Below are 20227 nucleotides of genomic sequence, written 5' to 3' on the forward strand. Positions count from 1 at the left end.
AAGTAATCAATCTGTTTTTCACATCATCACTTATTACTGCAAGCTTTGCTCTTGTCTTGTGTGCAAGTTAAACTGAATTTCTGAAGGTTCTTTTGGGTAAAGTGTTGAAATTGTCAGACTCTACATCTATATGACTTGACTTATCATTTCATCAATGAACAGAAGTGTAATTATGAGAGGTCTATAGCTGGTGCATGAAGCTGCTTATCTTGTTTGCAGCTTATTCATAAACCTGAAGCCTAAGTTTGAGGTTAGTTCTAAGACTTGTTAGTCTGCTATACTGTCTTCAATATATTGACTTGGCTGAGAATCAACATCCTTCCATACTTTAGCAAATTTGCATATTTCCATCTATTAACGTTTTTATCTGATAGGGCATTCCCAAAGAATTATTAAACTGCTATCGATCTCCCTACTGAAGTATTGTCCTACAAGGTTTCAGGTGCTAAGCTGTCAAGTAGTTCCCAATGGGACTGCTAAGGCTTATGATGAGGCTTCGCTGAAAAGGGCTTGTAAGTTACTAGAAGCGTTTGTAAGGTCTGAATGAGAAGGACAAAAAGAGCATTTTAAAGTTCTGCCCTTCTAGTGTAACTGTTCTTTCTTAAACATAAAGGAATACAGTGTATCAGGGTGTTGAGTGTTGCTCTAGTGGCTGGTGCTCTTTCTTAAACATAAAGGAATACAGTGTATAATGGTGTTGAGTGTTGCTCTAGTGGCTGGTGCTCTTTCTTAAACACATAGAAGCACAGTGTATAAGGGTGTTGAGTGTTGCTCTAGTGGCTGGTGCTGTTTCCTTAACAATGAAGGAATACAATGTAAAAGGGTGTTGAGTGTTGCTCTAGTGGCTGGTGCTCTTTCTTAAACATAAAGGAATACAGTGTATAAGGGTGTTGAGTGTTGCTCTAGTGGCTGGTGCTGTTTTCTTAAACATAAAGAAATACAGTGTATAAGGGTGTTGAGTGTTGCTCTAGTGGCTAGTGCTCTTTCTTAAACATAAAGGAATACAGTGTATATGGGTGTTGAGTGTTGCTCTAGTGGCTGGTGCAGTTTCCTTAACCATAAAGGAATACAGTGTATAAGGGTGTTAAGTGTTGCTCTAGTGGCTGGTGCTGTTTCCTTAACAATAAAGGAATACAATGTATAAGGGTGTTGAGTGTTGCTCTAGTGGCTGGTGCTCTTTCTTAAACATAAAGGAATACAGTGTATACGGGTGTTGAGTGTTGCTCTAGCGGCTGGTGCTGTTTTCTTAAACATAAAGGAATACAGTGTATAAGGGTGTTGAGTGTTGCTCTAGTTGCTGGTGCTGTTTTCTTAAACATAAAGGAATACACTGTATAAGGGTGTTGAGTGTTGCTCTAGTGGCTGGTGCCGTTTTTCTTAACCATAAAGGAATACAGTGTATAAGGGTGTTGAGTGTTGCTCTAGTGGCTGGTGCTGTTTTCTTAAACATAAAGGAATACAGTGTATGCGGGTGTTGAGTGTTGCTCTAGTGGCTGGTGCTGTTTTCTTAAACATAAAGGAATACAGTGTATGCGGGTGCTGAGTGTTGCTCTAGTGGCTGGTGCTGTTTTCTTAAACATAAAGGAATACAGTGTATCAGGGTGTTGAGTGTTGCTCTAGTGGCTGGTGCTCTTTCTTAAACATAAAGGAATACAGTGTGTACGGGTGTTGAGTGTTGCTCTAGTGGCTGGTGCAGTTTCCTTAACCATAAAGGAATACAGTGTATGCGGGTGTTGAGTGTTGCTTTAGTGGCTGGTGCTGTTTTCTTAAACATAAAGGAATACAGTGTATAAGGGTGTTGAGTGTTGCTCTAGTGGCTGGTGCTGATTTCTTAAACATAAAGGAATACAGTGTTTAAGGGTGTTGAGTGTTGCTCTAGTGGCTGGTGCTCTTTCTTAAACATAAAGGAATACAGTGTATAAGGGTGTTGAGTGTTGCTCTAGTGGCTGGTGCTGTTTTCTTAAACATAAAGGAATACAGTGTATAAGGGTGTTGAGTGTTGCTCTAGTGGCTGGTGCTCTTTCTTAAACATAAAGGAATACAGTGTATAAGGGTGCTGAGTGTTGCTCTAGTGGCTGGTGATGTTTTCTTAAACATAAAGGAATACAGTGTATAAGGGTGTTGAGTGTTGCTCTAGTGGCTGGTGCTCTTTCTTAAACATAAAGGAATACAGTGTATAAGGGTGTTGAGTGTTGCTCTAGTGGCTGGTGCTCTTTCTTAAACATAAAGGAATACAGTGTATAAGGGTGTTGAGTCTTGCTCTAGTGGCTGGTGTGGTTTTCTTAAACATAAAGGAATACAGTGTATAAGGGTGTTGAGTGTTGCTCTAGTGGTTGGTGCTGTTTTCTTAAACATAAAGGAATACACTGTATAAGGGTGTTGAGTCTTGCTCTAGTGGCTGGTGCGGTTTTCTTAAACATAAAGGAATACAGTGTATAAGGGTGTTGAGTGTTGCTCTAGTGGCTGGTGCTCTTTCTTAAACATAAAGGAATACAGTGTATATGGGTGTTGAGTGTTGCTCTAGTGGCTGGTGCTCTTTCTTAAACATAAAGGAATACAGTGTATAAGGGTGTTGAGTGTTGCTCTAGTGGCTGGTGCTCTTTCTTAAACATAAAGGAATACAGTGTATAAGGGTGCTGAGTGTTGCTCTAGTGGCTGGTGCTGTTTTCTTAAACATAAAGGAATACAGTGTATAAGGGTGTTGAGTGTTGCTCTAGTGGCTGGTGCTCTTTCTTAAACATAAAGGAATACAGTGTATGCGGGTGTTGAGTGTTGCTCTAGTGGCTGGTGCTGTTTTCTTAAACATAAAGGAATACAGTGTATAAGGGTGCTGAGTGTTGCTCTAGTGGCTGGTGCTGTTTTCTTAAACATAAAGGAATACAGTGTATAAGGGTGTTGAGTGTTGCTCTAGTGGCTGGTGCTCTTTCTTAAACATAAAGGAATACAGTGTATACGGGTGTTGAGTGTTGCTCTAGTGGCTGGTGCTGTTTCCTTAACAATAAAGGAATACAGTGTATGCGGGTGTTGAGTGTTGCTTTAGTGGCTGGTGCTGTTTTCTTAAACATAGAGGAATACAGTGTATAAGGGTGTTGAGTGCTGCTCTAGTGGCTGGTGCTCTTTCTTAAACATAAAGGAATACAGTGTATAAGGGTGTTGAGTGTTGCTCTACTGGCTGGTGCTCTTTCTTAAACATAAAGGAATACAGTGTATACGGGTGTTGACTGTTGCTCTAATGGATGGTGCTCTTTCTTAAACATAAAGGAATACAGTGTATACGGGTGTTGAGTGTTGCTCTAGCGGCTGGTGCTGTTTTCTTAATCATAAAGGAATACAGTGTATAAGGGTGTTGAGTGTTGCTCTAGTGGCTGGTGCTCTTTCTTAAACATAAAGGAATACAGTGCATATGGGTGTTCAGTGTTGCTCTAGTGGCTGGTGCTCTTTCTTAAACATAAAGGAATACAGTGTATACGGGTGTTGAGTGTTGCTCTAGCGGTTGGTTCTGTTTTCTTAAACATAAAGGAATACAGTGTATATGGGTGTTGAGTGTTGCTCTAGCGGCTAGTGCTGTTTTCTTAAACATAAAGGAATACAGTGTATAAGGGTGTTGACTGTTGCTCTAGTGGCTGGTGCTGTTTTCTTAAACATAAAGGAATACAGTGTATAAGGGTGCTGAGTGTTGCTCTAGTGGCTGGTGCTGTTTTGTTAAACATAAAGGAATACAGTGCATAAGGGTGTTGAGTGTTGTTCTAGTGGCTGGTGCTCTTTCTTAAACATAAAGGAATACAGTGTATGCAGGTGTTGAGTGTTGCTTTAGTGGCTGGTGCTGTTTTCTTAAACATAGAGGAATACAGTGTATAAGGGTGTTGAGTGTTGCTCTAGTGGCTGGTGCTCTTTCTTAAACATAAAGGAATACAGTGAATAAGGGTGTTGAGTGTTGCTCTAATGGATGGTGCTCTTTCTTAAACATAAAGGAATACAGTGTATAAGGGTGTTGAGTGTTGCTCTAGTGGCTGGTGCTCTTTCTTAAACATAAAGGAATACAGTGTATATAGGTGTTGAGTGTTGCTCTAGCGGCTGGTGCTGTTTTCTTAAACATAAAGGAATACAGTGTATAAGGGTGTTGAGTGTTGCTCTAGTGGCTGGTGCTCTTTCTTAAACATAAAGGAATACAGTGTATACAGGTGTTGAGTGTTGCTCTAGCGGCTGGTGCTGTTTTCTTAAACATAAAGGAATACAGTGTATAAGGGTGTTGAGTGTTGCTCTAGCGGCTGGTGCTGTTTTCTTAAACATAAAGGAATACAGTGTATAAGGGTGTTGAGTGTTGCTCTAGTGGCTGGTGCTGTTTTCTTAAACATAAAGGAATACAGTGTATATGGGTGTTGAGTGTTGCTCTAGTGGCTGGTGCTGTTTTCTTAAACATAAAGGAATACAGTGTATATGGGTGTTGAGTGTTGCTCTAGTGGCTGGTGCTGTTTTCTTGAACATAAAGGAATACAGTGTATAAGGGTGTTGAGTGTTGCTCTAGTAGCTGGTGCTGTTTTCTTAAACATAAAGGAATACAGTGAGTAAGGGTGTTGAGTGTTGCTCTAGTGGCTGGTGCTGTTTCCTTAACCATAAAGGAATACAGTGTATAAGGGTGTTGAGTGTTGCTCTAGTGGCTGGTGCTCTTTCTTAAACATAAAGGAATACAGTGTATACGGGTGTTGAGTGTTGCTCTAGTGGCTGGTGCTGTTTCCTTAACCATAAAGGAATACAGTGTATAAGGGTGTTAAGTGTTGCTCTAGTGGCTGGTGCTGTTTTCTTAAACATAAAGGAATACAGTGTATAAGGGTGTTGAGTGTTGCTCTAGTGGCTGGTGCTCTTTCTTAAACATAAAGGAATACAGTGTATAAGGGTGTTGAGTGTTGCTCTAGTGGCTGGTGCTCTTTCTTAAACATAAAGGAATACAGTGTATAAGGGTGTTGAGTGTTGCTCTAGTGGCTGGTGCTCTTTCTTAAACATAAAGGAATACAGTGTGTAAGGGTGTTGAGTGTTGCTCTAGTGGCTGGTGCTCTTTCTTAAACATAAAGGAATACAGAGTATACGGGTGTTGAGTGTTGCTCTAGTGGCTGGCGCTGTTTTCTTAAACATAAAGGAATGCAGTGTATAAGGGTGTTGAGTGTTGCTCTAGTTGCTGGTGCTCTTTCTTAAACATAAAGGAATACAGTGTATACGGGTGTTGAGTGTTGCTCTAGTGGCTGGTGCTCTTTCTTAAACATAAAGGAATACAGTGTATAAGGGTGTTGAGTGTTGCTCTAGTGGCTGGTGCTCTTTCTTAAACATAAAGGAATACAGTGTATACGGGTGTTGAGTGTTGCTCTAGTGGCTGGCGCTGTTTTCTTAAATATAAAGGAATGCAGTGTATAATTGTGTTGAGTGTTGCTCTAGTGGCTGGTGCTCTTTCTTAAACATAAAGGAATACAGTGTATAAGGGTGTTGAGTATTGCTCTAGTGGCTGGTGCTGTTTTCTTAAACATAAAGAAATACAGTGTATAAGGGTGTTGAGTGTTACTCTAGTGGCTGGTGCTCTTTCTTAAACATAAAGGAATACAGTGTATATGGGTGTTGAGTGTTGCTCTAGTGGCTGGTGCTGTTTCCTTAACCATAAAGGAATACAGTGTATAAGGGTGTTAAGTGTTGCTCTAGTGGCTGGTGCTGTTTCCTTAACAATAAAGGAATACAATGTATAACGGTGTTTAGTGTTGCTTTAGTGGCTGGTGCTCTTTTTTAAACATAAAGGAATACAGTGTATAAGGGTGTTGAGTGTTGCTCTAGTAGCTGGTGCTGTTTTCTTAAACATAAAGGAATACAGTGTATAAGGGTGTTGAGTGTTGCTCTAGTGGCTGGTGCTGTTTTCTTAAACATAAAGGAATACAGTGTATAAGGGTGTTGAGCGTTGCTCTAGTGGCTGGTGCGGTTTTCTTAAACATAAAGGAATACAGTGTATATGGGTGTTGAGTGTTGCTCTAGTGGCTGGTGCTCTTTCTTAAACATAAAGGAATACAGTGTATACGGGTGTTGAGTGTTGCTCTAGTGGCTGGTGCTGTGTCCTTAAACATAAAGGAATACAGTGTATAAGGGTGATGAGTGTTGCTCTAGTGGCTGGTGCTCTTTCTTAAACATAACGGAATACAGTGTATACGGGTGTTGAGTGTTGCTCTAGTGGCTGGTGCTGTTTCCTTAACCATAAAGGAATACAGTGTATAAGGGGGTTGAGTGTTGCTCTAGTGGCTGGTGCTCTTTCTTAAACATAAAGGAATACAGTGTATACGGGTGTTGAGTGATGCTCTAGTGGCTGCTGCTCTTTCTTAAACATAAAGGAATACACTGTATAAGGGTGTTGAGTGTTGCTCTAGTGGCTGGTGCTGTTTTCTTAAACATAAAGGAATACAATGTATAAGGGTGTTGAGTGTTGTTCTAATGGCTGGTGCTCTTTCTTAAACATAAAGGAATACAGTGTATGCGGGTGTTGAGTGTTGCTTTAGTGGCTGGTGCTGTTTTGTTAAACATAGAGGAATACAGTGGATAAGGGTGTTTTGTTGCTCTAGTGGCTGGTGCTCTTTCTTAAACATAAAGGAATACCGTGTATAAGGGTGTTGAGTGTTGCTCTAATGGATGGTGCTCTTTCTTAAACATAAAGGAATACAGTGTATACGGGTGTTGAGTGTTGCTCTAGCGGCTGGTGCTGTTTTCTTAAACATAAAGGAATACAGTGTATAAGGGGGTTGAGTGTTGCTCTAGTGGCTGGTGCTCTTTCTTAAACATAAAGGAATACAGTGTATAAGGGTGTTGAGTGTTGCTCTAGTGGCTGGTGCTGTTTCCTTAACAATAAAGGAATACAGTGTATAAGGGTGTTGAGTGTTGCTCTAGTGGCTGGTGCTCTTTCTTAAACATAAAGGAATACAGTGTATACGGGTGTTGAGTGTTGCTCTAGTGGCTGGTGCTGTTTCCTTAACAATAAAGGAATACATTGTATAAGGGTGTTGAGTGTTGCTCTAGTGGCTGGTGCTCTTTCTTAAACATAAAGGAATACAGTGTATACGGGTGTTGAGTGTTGCTCTAGTGGCTGGTGCTGTTTTCTTAAACATAAAGGAATACAATGTATAAGGGTGTTGAGTGTTGCTGTAGTGGCTGGTGCTCTTTCTTAAACATAACGGAATACAGTGTATACGGGTGTTGAGTGTTGCTCTAGTGGCTGGTGCTGTTTTCTTAAACATAAAGGAATACAGTGTATAAGGGTGTTGAGTGTTGCTCTAGTGGCTGGTGCTCTTTCTTAAACATAAAGGAATACAGTGTATAAGGGTGTTGAGTGTTGCTCTAGTGGCTGGTGCTCTTTCTTAAACATAAAGGAATACAGTGTATAAGGGTGTTGAGTGTTACTCTAGTGGCTGGTGCTCTTTCTTAAACATAAAGGAATACAGTGTATATGGGTGTTGAGTGTTGCTCTAGCGGCTGGTGCTGTTTCCTTAACAATAAAGGAATACAGTGTATAAGGGTGTTGAGTGTTGCTCTAGTGGCTGGTGCTCTTTCTTAAACATAAAGGAATACAGTGTATAAGGATGTTGAGTGTTGCTCTAGTGGCTGGTGCTCTTTCTTAAACATAAAGGAATACAGTGTATAATGGTGTTGAGTGTTGCTCTAGTGGCTGGTGCTGTTTTCTTAAACATAAAGGAATACAGTGTATATGGGTGTTGAGTGTTGCTCTAGTGGCTGGTGCTCTTTCTTAAACATAAAGGAATACAGTGTATACAGGTGCTGATTGTTGCTCTAGTGGCTGGTGCTATTTTCTTAAACATAAAGGAATACAGTGTATAAGGGTGTTGAGTGTTGCTCTAGTGGCTGGTGCTCTTTCTTAAACATAAAGGAATACAGTGTATAAGGGTGTTGAGTGTTGCTCTAATGGATGCTGCTCTTTCTTAAACATAAAGGAATACAGTGTATACGGGTGTTGAGTGTTGTTCTAGTGGCTGGTGCTGTTTTCTTAAACATAAAGGAATACAGTGTATAAGGGTGCTGAGTGTTGCTCTAGTGGCTGGTGCTGTTTTCTTAAACATAAAGGAATACAGTGTATAAGGGTGTTGAGTGTTGCTCTAGCAGCTGGTGCTGTTTTCTTAAACATAAAGGAACACAGTGTATAAGGGTGTTGAGTGTTGCTCTAGTTGCTGGTGCTGTTTTCTTAAACATAAAGGAATACAGTGTATAAGGGTGTTGAGTGTTGCTCTAGTGGCTGGTGCTGTTTTCTTAAACATAAAGGAATACAGTGTATAAGGGTGTTGAGTGTTGCTCTAGCGGCTGGTGCTGTTTTCTTAAACATAAAGGAATACAGTGTATAAGGGTGTTGAGTGTTGCTCTAGTGGCTGGTGCTCTTTCTTAAACATAAAGGAATACAGTGTATAAGGGTGCTGAGTGTTGCTCTAGTGGCTGGTGCTGTTTTCTTAAACATAAAGGAATACAGTGTATAACGGTGTTGAGTGTTGCTCTAGTGGCTGGTGCTCTTTCTTAAACATAAAGAAATACAGTGTATAAGGGTGTTGAGTGTTGCTCTAGTGGCTGCTGCTCTTTCTTAAACATAAAGGAATACAGTGTATACGGGTGTTGAGTGCTGCTCTAGTGGCTGGTGCTGTTTTCTTAAACATAAAGGAATACAGGGTATAAGGGTGTTGAGTGTTGCTCTAGTGGCTGGTGCTGTTTCCTTAACCATAAAGGAATACAGTGTATAAGGGTGTTGAGTGTTGCTCTAGTGGCTGGTGCTGTTTTCTTAAACATAAAGGAATACAGTGTATAAGGGTGTTGAGTGTTGCTCTAGTGGCTGGTGCTGATTTCTTAAACATAAAGGAATACAGTGTATACGGGTGTTGAGTGTTGCTCTAGTGGCTGGTGCTCTTTCTTAAACATAAAGGAATACAGTGTATGAGGGTGTTGAGTGTTGCTCTAGTGGCTGGTGCTGTTTTCTTAAACATAAAGGAATACAGTGTATACGGGTGTTGAGTGTTGCTCTAGTGGCTGGTGCTGTTTCCTTAACCATAAAGGAATACAGTGTATAAGGGTGTTGAGTGTTGCTCTAGTGGCTGGTGCTCTTTCTTAAACATAAAGGAATACAGTGTATAAGGGTGTTGAGTGTTGCTCTAGTGGCTGGTGCTCTTTCTTAAACATAAAGGAATACAGTGTATAAGGGTGTTAAGTGTTGCTCTAGTGGCTGGTGCTCTTTCTTAAACATAAAGGAATACAGTGTATACGGGTGTTGAGTGTTGCTCTAGTGGCTGGTGATGTTTCCTTAACCATAAAGGAATACAGTGAATACGGGTGTTGAGTGTTGCTCTAGTGGCTGGTGCTCTTTCTTAACCATAAAGGAATACAGTGTATAATGGTGTTGAGTGTTGCTGTAGTGGCTGGTGCTGTTTTCTTAAACATAAAGGAATACAGTGTATAAGGGTGTTGAGTGTTGCTCTAGTGGCTGGTGCTGTTTTCTTAAACATAAAGGAATACAGTGTATAAGGGTGTTGAGTGTTGCTCTAGTGGCTGGTGCTGATTTCTTAAACATAAAGGAATACAGTGTATACGGGTGTTGAGTGTTGCTCTAGTGGCTGGTGCTGTTTTCTTAAACATAAAGGAATACAATGTAAAAGGGTGTTGAGTGTTGCTCTAGTGGCTGGTGCTCTTTCTTAAACATAAAGGAATACAGTGTATACGGGTGTTGAGTGTTGCTCTAGTGGCTGGTGCTCTTTCTTAAACATAAAGGAATACAGTGTATACGGGTGTTGAGTGTTGCTCTAGTGGCTGGCGCTGTTTTCTTAAACATAAAGGAATGCAGTGTATAAGGGTGTTGAGTGTTGCTCTAGTGGCTGGTGCTCTTTCTTAAACATAAAGGAATACAGTGTATAAGGGTATTGAGTGTTGCCCTAGTGGTTGGTGCTGTTTTCTTAAACATAAAGGAATACAGTGTATACGGGTGTTGAGTGTTGCTCTAGTGGCTGGTGCTGTTTTCTTAAACATAAAGGAATACAGTGTATAAGGGTGTTGAGTGTTGCTCTAGTGGCTGGTGCTGTTTTCTTAAACATAAAGGAATACAGTGTATAAGGGTGTTGAGTGTTGTTCTAGTGGCTGGTGCTCTTTCTTAAACATAAAGGAATACAGTGTATAAGGGTGTTGAGTGTTGCTCTAGTGGCTGGTGCTGTTTTCTTAAACATAAAGGAATACAGTGTATATGGGTGTTGAGTGTTGCTCTAGTGGCTGGTGCTGTTTTCTTAAACATAAAGGAATACAGTGTATACGGGTGTTGAGTGTTGCTCTAACGGCTGGTGCTGTTTTCTTAAACATAAAGGAATACAGTGTATGCGGGTGTTGAGTGTTGCTTTAGTGGCTGGTGCTGTTTTCTTAAACATAAAGGAATACAGTGTATAAGGGTGTTGAGTGTTGCTCTAGTGGCTGGTGCTGTTTTCTTAAACATAAAGGAATACAATGTATACGGGTGTTGAGTGTTGCTCTAGTGGCTGGTGCTCTTTCTTAAACATAAAGGAATACAGTGTATACTGGTGTTGAGTGTTGTTCTAGTGGCTGGTGCTCTTTCTTAAACATAAAGGAATACAGTGTATACGGGTGTTGAGTGTTGCTCTAGTGGCTGGTGCTCTTTCTTAAACATAAAGGAATACACTGTATAAGGGTGTTGAGTGTTGCTCTAGTGGCTGGTGCCGTTTTTCTTAAACATAAAGGAATACAGTGTATAAGGGTGTTGAGTGTTGCTCTAGTGGCTGGTGCTCTTTCTTAAACATAAAGGAATACAGTGTATATAGGTGTTGAGTGTTGCTCTAGTGGCTGGTGCAGTTTCCTTAACCATAAAGGAATACAGTGTATGCGGGTGTTGAGTGTTGCTTTAGTGGCTGGTGCTGTTTTCTTAAACATAAAGGAATACAGTGTATATGGGTGTTGAGTGTTGCTCTAGTGGCTGGTGCTGTCTGTCTGTTGATGAGATATACTGTGGTTGCCTGAATTTAAAAACTGCACCTGGATAAAATTGCTCTGAGTTGTCTCTGGCAGAAAATGAAAGACCCTACTCAACTAAAGATATTGCATACATTTATAGGGCAATTACTTCATCACGCTTCAGGTAAAATTATAGCCACTATCTTCTAAAATGTTGACATCCCTTGTCTTACTATTTAAGTAACAGAAGCTTTCCTCCATTATTGGCTTTGTCCAGGCTTTTTGTGCTAAGAGGTTGAGAGCTATGGTGGTGAGAGGTGAAAACTGAATTCACTAAATGATAGCCATTTAATTTTCAGTCTGCATGTCTTTCAGGAAGCTGCTGATTTGGCATAGTGGTATGTTGTTCTGACTATAGTGCGCAGGATCCTGGGGTCAAAGCTTACCAGTGAAATGCATGGTGATAGCACAACATTTTATTGTAGCAACTTTCCAAACTTATAAGTTCTGAATTGTGCAGTTTTGTCATTATTGGTTCATGCATTTTGTTTCATTGCCTAATACCTACTGGAAAAATCTTCAAACAATACATTTTAACATGCACTCTAACTTAAGTCTAACAAGTGTGCTGTCTTATACAAGGAATATCATTTAATAAAGTCAGAAAGATGTATCAAAGAATGCATGTATGTTTTTTTTATTTTGTGTGCAAGCCAGGGGCCTATGATTTTAAAGCAGCCCAAAGGTAATGTTTATCCACCACTGGTCAGATGCATTTTCTTTGGATGTGGTGTTTAGGTTTCAATGCTGTTTCAATGAATGTGAGTTTCAAGGGCAGAAAAGTTTTACTGCCAAGTCTATTTTTATTGTGAGACAGTGTTGCTTTGTTTAGTAGATAACTATTAGTGTTTTTGTGCCTTGTGCTATAAAATGTAAAAATAAAATTGAAATAATTGTAGAAGTAAAGCAGTATGCACACATTAGTGTTTATGGTAAATGGGGTGAAATAGCCAGGTAGTGGGACATTGGAATGGCTGCAGGGGGACTCTGGTGCCATATTTTACTTGCCTGTTCTTCAGTTTCCATTTGAATGTTGGTATCCCACAATTCCATTGGAGTAGGTGGGGTTACTTAATTATGTATGCACATTTTATGTTGATCAGCGTACAGATTTGTACCTATTTTTCTTGGGCTTTGTCCAGATTTTTGATGTTTCTGGGTTGAGAGGTATGGTGGCTAAGCTTAAAATGGCCTACAAGGGTAGCTAGCCTAATATGTGAATCTATATTTGTATTTTAAATGCTCACTGCAAGGTATGGATTATTTCCCACACTGTTACAAGTTAAAACTCAACGGATTTCAACCTCTGTCTGGCTAAGTGATGGTGGATCATTTATGGTTCCCATGCTGAGAAATGTATGCCCACAGAGAAGAGGATTTTCATTTAATAACCATTTTTGGCCATGTATGTTTGAGATGTGCAGTTTTTTGAACACTGATACAAGGTATGCCCTGCTGGATTAGAACTTCTGCTTAACTAACTGAAAAGCTCAAGTTCACATCAATATCATGTGAAGCCAGAGATGAACACAGTGAAAGCAGCATCAAAATCCTCACATTTAAAAAGAATGGTCAAAAAGAAAATAATAAAGGCGTGTCAAGAATGCTGGCGCAGGACTGAGGTGGGTGACATGCAAAGGTAAACTTCAATGGATTGTAACCCATGCCATTCATAGTTATACTCTCCATAGCAGTGAATCATCCAGGGGAGCTACTAAATCTGTTTTTATACAGATAAGAGAATCAAAGAACATATACAGAGTGAGAGCAAGTAAAAATAGAAGGCCAGAAGGTATCTGAAAACAACACTTTCTTAGTCTTATTCTCCTTAGCACTTCAGACTGTAATGAAAGTTTAAAACAACATTATGCAAATGTAGAAAACATGTCACATTGAGTTCTCAACCTTGCCTGCCTGTTATTCTTGTGACCTGTGTATTACCAAGGGACTCCACAGAACTGCTTAGGATATAGTTCATAAAGCACACAGTGGAAAGGAAGTGGTGTAACAGTAAGTAAACAGACTTTGGCAATCAGTGAATCAACACTCTCTACCCAATTTACTGACAATGCACACATCACATCAGGATTACAATGACCCCTGGAGAATGTTACAGTTTAACTACAAATGTCACTTCATTATTATAGTATGACTGTTTTCTGATGTGCCTTGTGACAGACAGCAAAACTTTAGAGGAGCCAAAATAATTTTCACTCTTTTTGCCATTGAATGGGAAATACAATTTTTCCCTGGTTATACATAGATACTGTCAAACCAGATGGCTTAGTGGTTAAGGTCTTCACCTCCCAAGCACAAGGTGCAAGGTTTAATCCTAAACTCGTACCAATACCTGTTTTGAGTTTGCATGTTCTCCTTGTGTCTCCATGGGGTTTCTCCCATGTCCAAAAAAACATGCTGAGTGTTTCCATCTCAAACTCACCAATGAGTGAAGCTGTGGGCTTAAGCACAAACTCTACATGATCCCCTACAGGGAGAAGAGTTGTACAGACAGATTGCTTTGGGCATCAACTGCGGTGCACAGTATCCTCAAGACACAGATCACAGACTGCACACCTTGGCAGGTCTAGCCACTCAACGGTGTAAAATTTGGCTCTAGGTGATTCGGTCATGTTGACTAATGTCGCCAAAAATGGGCATGGGTAGTTACTGGTGATAAATGGGTTGAGGACCTGGCCTACTCTGACCCATGCCAGGGACCCTTGGGGGTATATGTGCCACTATTGGCCAGTGTCTGCCTGCCATAAAGCCCAGGAGCCCTGGGTCAATAATCTACTGGCTGCCCAGTGTCTAGTTGCCCAGCTTGGATTACCTGGGATGGCTTTGTTGAGCAAAATCTGGATGTAAAACCAATCAACCTGCCAAACATGAACTGAGAATTACTACACTTAATGTAGGTTCACTGACAGGATGCAGCTTGGAAGTGGATGACATGATGATATGGAGGAGGCTGGACATCCTATGTATCCAAGAGATGAAATGGAAGGGCAGTGCAGCAAAGCCACTTGGCTTTGGATCCCATGCATGCAGGACAAAGAAATGATGGATATCATCAGAATTAAAGACAGACTCATGGCAATCAGACTCCGGTGTAATGATAGGGCAGTATTCATAATCTCAGCCCCACAGCAGGTTGTGATAGTGAAGAAAAGAGTGCATTCAGACAGCAGTTGCAGGACCTACTAGATAAAGCAGGACAACATGAATTGGTGTGATAATGGGTGACTTGAATGCACATATCAGAACAGACAGAACAGGATATGAGGACTGCCTGGGTCTACATGGTGGGGCAACAGGAATAAAGAAGAAGTCAATCTAGACTTCTGTCTGGCAATTGGCTTGATAGTAAAAGATAGACAGTCACAAGCTCACATACAAGAGTAGCCAACATGCAACTTAGGTAAACTTCCTCCTAGTAAGGAAAAGGCACTGGGTAGAATCCATGATTGCAAAGTCACCGCCAGTGAAACAGTTGTCCCACAGCATAAACCACTAGTTGCCACAATCAGCTGCAAGCAGTGGCCAGAGAAGGCTCTAAGGTCAACAGAGAGCAGGCTGAAGACCTGGAAGTTGACTGGAGAGAAAGTACAACAGTTCAAGGAATTACTCAGGGCTCTAGTACCCCAAGAAGAGGAGGAAATAGGTGGAGTCAGAGAAGAATGGTAGCGCCTAAAAGCCGCATGCGCTAGGACTACAGAAAAGATATGTGGCTGAGCCAGGTATGGAAATAAGGTACATAAGGAAAGCTGGTGGTGGAATGCAGAAGTCCTAAAAGTCATCAAAAGAAAGAAGGAGTGTGGGAAGAAGTGGGAGATAGAATGACCAGGCTAGGAAGTACTGGTTGGCTAACAAAGAAGCTAAGAAAGAAGTTGCAATCACAAAGAATAGGGGATTTGGGGCACTCTACCAACTTCTGGAAAGTGACTCAGTAAGGGGCACAAAGAAACTATATCAGGTTGCAAGGCAAAGGCCTGCTTATTTAAACTGTTTCTTTCTGAAATGTGTGCGTCTTGTTTGCTGTAGCCCAGCAGTTAGTAGTTTATTCGCCATTTTGGGCTAATTTCTATCTCTTTCATTTCCCTGTTATAAATACCACATTTGCGCATTTTTTTTGCGCTTGTATTCAGTTCAGCAAGTGCCTGCCAGGTGTCTTGCAGAGTTCTACAGCAGCAGAGAGACAAAAGAGAGACCTTGGAGTGATTAAGTATCACTTTTCTGCATTTTCTTGCTGTCTTTAACTAATTCCACCTAAAACTCCAATTTTTTAGCATTTCTGTGATTTAAAAAGCTTGTTTCTGTTACATATTGTACTTATTTGCTGCCTGCACTTGAACTAAGTCATTTTTGTGTTTAAATAATCTGTTTCACTGTTGTAGGCTACACACTAAAGTGCGATAGCCATTTCTGTGCATTTAAAGTGTTTTTTTTATTGTATCTGCTTTATTTTCTGAAAATAAATACTTGTTTTGCACCTTTCTGAACTACTATAGTCCAGTTTTCAGGTTATTGCTGAATTCAGAGCTTTTAGCAGCCTATCTGTCCCTGGAGGAGTGGTTTCAGCCCAGAAGTTAGTCGTTTATTGGCCATTTTGGGCTAATTTCTATCTCTTTCATTTCCCAGCTATAAAAACTGCATTTGTGCGGTTTTGTACACCGGGCAGTGCCAGTTAGCAAGAATTAAACTATTCCCGGCTTCACAAAGTGTACTCTTCAATTTTTCCCTTGGAACTAGACAAGCTTTCAACTTAAGCACTCAAACCATTCATTTCACAGCCCAGCACTTGCTCAAAAATCATAGCAAGAACTAATTAACCCTAGCACTAGACCCCCTTATACTATCCAGAAGGAAAAGGCTCTCTATTTGTCCCTACCAGCCAATAAGTAAGTGTTGACTCCAACTCTTAGCTGAAATATATAAGTATCCTGTTTTTTTTTTTATTATTATTTATACAGTTTATTGTTTCTAGCAATTTATATATAGCACCTTTATTGTAATATGCACGGGTAACTGATTTGTTTGCAGTTAAAAGCATTCTGCATCTTTACAAATCTTTATCTGTTTAAAAACTTTCATTTTGTGGCTTTCTCTAGTGCTTTGTAGGCTAATAGCTTTAGTATTTGTCCTAGTTCAGAATTGTTGGCTCTGGGCTTGTATATTTATACAGTGATTGCTCAAAGCACATGAACAGGCCATCTTGAATTAGCTGAAGCCTTTCTTTACCTTGGCTAGATTGTATTAATTGGCTGCAGGCTAGTGGGGGCAGGTTCTTTTGTGTTTTTGTAAAAAAAAAAAAAAAAGTTGTTCTTCTGATATTTTAGCCCTAACTTTGAGAGAGTTTCTGTCTATACACACTGAGCAGAATGGATGAGAGGTGTTGACTCCAACTCTTAGCTAAGATATATAAGTATCCTGTTTTTTTCGATTATTTATACAGTTTATTGTTTCTAGCAATTTATATATAGCACTTTTATTGTAATCTGCATGAGTAACTGATTTGTTTGCAGTTAAAATCATTCTGTATCTTTACAAATCTTTATCTGCTTAAAAACTTTCATTTTGTGGCTTTCTCTAGTGCTTTGTAGGTTAATAGCTTTAGTGTCCCCACCCACCCTTCCTGTTGGTGTCTTGTGTTATACTTGGTGGTTTTGCAGTTGCCTGCCCCTACTGTAAATCCGATCTGGGACACTCCACCCAGTCTAGTGTCATTAGCTCATTCTACCTAACACAGGGAGAACATTTGATAAGGCCTTCTGTTTCTCCTTTTTCCCTTTCAAAAAAAAAAATAAATAAAATTTTTTGCCTGAATTTCCTTATGTTCTGACTGTGCTTCTCAAACATTTTGGAAATATAGAGTATATTGTAGAGCATTTATTATAACTGTAATTGCCTTAATATTGCTACAACTCAAGTGCTCTAGGTTGCACTGCATCTGAAGTGTCTGTGTGTTTTAGCTGCTTTTCTGTATATATATATATATATATATATATATATATATATATATATATATATATATATAGACTTCTCTGTATATGTAGACTAGCTACTTATTCTGCTGTATTACTGCCACTTAAATCGTTTTACAGTTGTGCACTTGCCTTGCTTCATTTAAAAAGTTTTAAATTGCTAATTTTGGAGAGTTTTAATTGCATTTACTGTTTAGGACTACACACTCAATTGTGTTAGTCTTTTCTGTGTTTATTTACTGTATCATTGCATTGTTTAACCTGTTTCAACAACAAAAAAAAAAAATATATACTATCTTGTTTGCCCATTTCCCACCTTTTCTAGCCAGTCCATATCCCAGGCCTTGCTTGTCTCAGGACTTTATTTTCTGTGCTCAGAGCTATCCAGACCTGGCTGTGGCAGTGGGAAGTCCTACTGACTACCGGTGGGACTGGTGAGCATTGTACTGCCTATCTAACACTAGAGGAGTGGTTTCCAGCTCTGAAATTGTAATTTTATTAGCCTTTTTGGGCTGATTTCTATCCCTTTCAACTTTCTGGCTTAAAAACGCATGTGTTTGCACATTTTTCACATCGTGCAGCTCTACGAGGCTACAGTTAAAGTATTCCAGGTGCCAGAAAGTCTGCTCTTCAAAATTTCCCTTAAAACTAGCTGGTTTCTCAGTAGTAGCACTAAAATCTGAACCCCTGTGACTAGCACTTGCTCTAGAACCTGCTGGAAAGCACTAGGAAGCCTGAAACTGATGTAAGCACTCAGCTCTCCTTGTCAATAAGGAGAAATTAATCATAGGCACTAAACAGCCTACAATTGCAAAGTACCTTGCAAAGGTAAGGGAAAACAGTTCTTAAACCTTACAAAAAAGCACCTAAACAGGCATGTCCAAGGGTCAGCTTCCGGTGATTTCTCCTGTCCACCTGGTGAATCTGGGCATACTGGGGCAATGTGGCAACTGCCTCATGTACACAGACAATCCTCTCCTCCTACCACCCAACACTACAACCTGCGAGAGATGCACTTACATAGCCAAACTGGAAGCAAAGCTCTCTCCGGTCAAGACTGTGCTAGACAGTCAAGAGGAGAAGGCTAACACCTGCATTACACCTCTATCAACTCATAGCCCTTCAAAACCCACACCATCAACTCCCAGACATAGCAACACTAAACCCACATATGCAGAGACCCTTAACATTAACCTGCCCAAGGAACAAGGACCTCCGAAGCCGAAAAGCAAACAAACACCAGTCACAACCAAAGTGACACATAGCTCACAACACCAGTGTGTTACCCAACAACAGCCCCTAAGACAAGACAATGTATCCAACACTTTAGTCATAGGTGACTCTATAGTCAAGCACACTGATGTCCCACTCACCAGGCTGAACAAGGAGAAAATTATAGTCAGCTGCCTGTCGGGTGCCAGGATCCGCCACATAACGCATGCACTCAAGTCACTCCACAACAAGTACAAATATGACTCTGTCATTGTCCATGCTGGAGTAAATGACTTGAGACGTACCTCCCTGGACTACATGAAAAGAGACATGGAAGAGCTCTTGGATCATGTGACCCAGGCAGGTATGACCCTAGCCCTGAGTAGCATCCTGCCTTCGCCCAGAATGATACCACAGTATAAGGACAAAATGATTGACTTCAACAATTGGCTAAGCTTCTGGTGTCATTCAAAGGGGATCCAGTATTTGTCTGCCTGGGAAGACAGGATCGACAAACCATGATGCTTTGTCAGAGATGGTGTGCACCTGTCACCCCTGGGATTCAGGTTACTGGCTAAAGTTCTTGCCACCCCTATAGTGCCTTTTTTAGGCAAGGTTCAAAGGATAAAACCACCACCTTAACAGATACAAGCATGCAAAATCTGAAGGTAATGCTTCTCAATGCTAGAAGTCTAAACCTCAAAATGCACTCTCTCAAGGCACTCCTAAAAATGGAGAACATCAATATCTCTGCAGTGACTGAGACCAGGTTCAAGGCTCCAGAGAGCACCCCTGCAATACCAGGCTACAATTCTTACCACACTTTTCGGCCACAAAACCAAGACCGAAACACTAAAGGTGGATGAGTGTCCATATTCACCAAGGATATTCAAACCTCCAGGCTAGTTGCCCAACACAATGCATCTGAAATTCTCCAGGTGCAACTAACACTAGGTAAGACTGCAATCCAAATTGTAGCTTGCTACAGATCCCCCACCATACCCCAAGATTCTCACTACACCGTCCTAAACATACTGGAAAATATTAAGATACAACCAAACACCCTAATACTGGGTGATTTAACTACCCTGCCATTAATTGGGAAAACTACTCGGGTACCAACTCCTTTTCCCAACGGTTCTTGGAATTCATAAATTCCAACGCCCTGGATCAACTAATCCATTGTCCCACCAGGGGCTCCAATATCCTAGACCTGGTCATTACCAACATGGGAGATAGATGCTCCACACCAGTGGTCACCCCCTCATTGGTCAGATCTGACCATAAGCAAATCACCCTTGACATCCACATCCCACCCCCACCCCCCAGTAAGGAAACCTCCTTAAAAAATTTCTCCAAAGCCAACTTCATGCTACTGAAGTCAGAAGTGACAAACTTCACAACACCCACACAGACGGGATCTGGAATTTCGACTGCAGAATCCTACACTAAGGCACTGTACCAGCACATCCACTCGTGCATGAATCGTGCCATCCCAAATAGAACCAAGATGCTCTACTCCAAAAAAAGGAAGCCAATCTGGTGGTCCCCTGCTATAAACAAACTATACAACAGAAGGAAGAAACTGTTGCAGAAAAGAGGAAAATCCCAGGATGCAAAAAACTCACTCACCAACCTCAGTAAGACGCTAAGATCCCTCATAAAATCCTCAAAAGCTAGTTACAAAAATAAAATTGCCAAAGATTCCAAAGACAACCACAAGGCATTCTATAATTATGTCAAGAATCTAAATGGCAATGCTCAGATCTGCTCTGAGCTACAACAGAATGGCATTAAATATACTGATCCCAAGGATATTGCTAATATCCTGGCAGATCGATTTAGTGCCAACTTCACTCCCCTCTCACCCACTAAAGGGCCCATCTCAGTACCAAAAGATTGCCAAATTCCGATAATCACAGCCACACAGGTAGAAACAGCACTCTCCAAAGCTAAGAATACAGCATCCATGGGACCAGATGACATCCCAGGCTGTGTACTACATGAACTATAAA

This window comes from Protopterus annectens, chromosome 17.part0 (assembly GCF_019279795.1).
Source record: "Protopterus annectens isolate FY-2018-M chromosome 17.part0, PAN1.0, whole genome shotgun sequence".
NCBI lineage: Eukaryota > Metazoa > Chordata > Ceratodontiformes > Protopteridae > Protopterus > Protopterus annectens.